Source organism: Anneissia japonica, unplaced genomic scaffold (genome assembly GCF_011630105.1).
Source record: "Anneissia japonica isolate Jap-2015-1 unplaced genomic scaffold, ASM1163010v1 scaffold3019_len273136_cov204, whole genome shotgun sequence".
In the NCBI taxonomy this organism is placed as follows: domain Eukaryota; kingdom Metazoa; phylum Echinodermata; class Crinoidea; order Comatulida; family Comatulidae; genus Anneissia; species Anneissia japonica.
The window spans coordinates 55,880-56,707 of record NW_022756235.1 but is presented as its reverse complement, the minus strand read 5'-3'; positions in this window follow the sequence as shown (position 1 = coordinate 56,707).

Genomic DNA, 828 nt, shown 5'->3' with positions numbered 1-828 from the left:
CTACTGTAGTGATTATCTCATATTTTATGTGTGTATTTTTTAGGGAATTTTGTTCATCATTATTGTGTGTTGGATGTATTGTTGCGAATAATTTGTTTTCATTCAATTCATATTCCAGACAACAATTTTTATAAGAAATTTAATACACAAGTGGAACTAAGTTATAAATTGATAATTTATTGTCCGAGTAATATGTGATACATGGAAAATGGTTAATAATAATATATTATTATTATATTATTTAATACACAGGCAAAATATACAATACAAAAATACAGGAGAAAAGACAAAACAATAGTGCAGAAGACAAAAGCAAAAGTACATTCATATAATTTGTTTTCATTCAATTCATATTTGAGACAACAAGACAACAATTTGTATAAGAAATTATAATACACAAGTGAAACTAACTTATAAATTGATAATTTATTGTCCGAGAAATATGTGATACATGGAAGATGGATAATAATAATATATTATTATTTAATACACAGGCAAAATATACAATACAAAAATACAGGAGAAAAGACAAAACAATAGTGCAGAAGACAAAAGCAAAAGTACATTCAATTTAACAACTATAGTAAGTTCATACTTTGAGTCAATGCAAATCTCTACATCTGAGGTGGCATCTCAGACGGTGTACACAGTGGCGTATCTAGGGGGTGTGAGGGGGTGCAATCTCCTCCAAAAATTATTTGCGTCCCCCTCCCCCCAGTCTCGCTCAAAAAATCACTTTCAAGTACAGTAGTTAAAAATCAGCTTATTTTGCAAGATAGCACCCCTCAACTGATCATCAAATCCCCTTCCCCCCCACCTCACTTCACC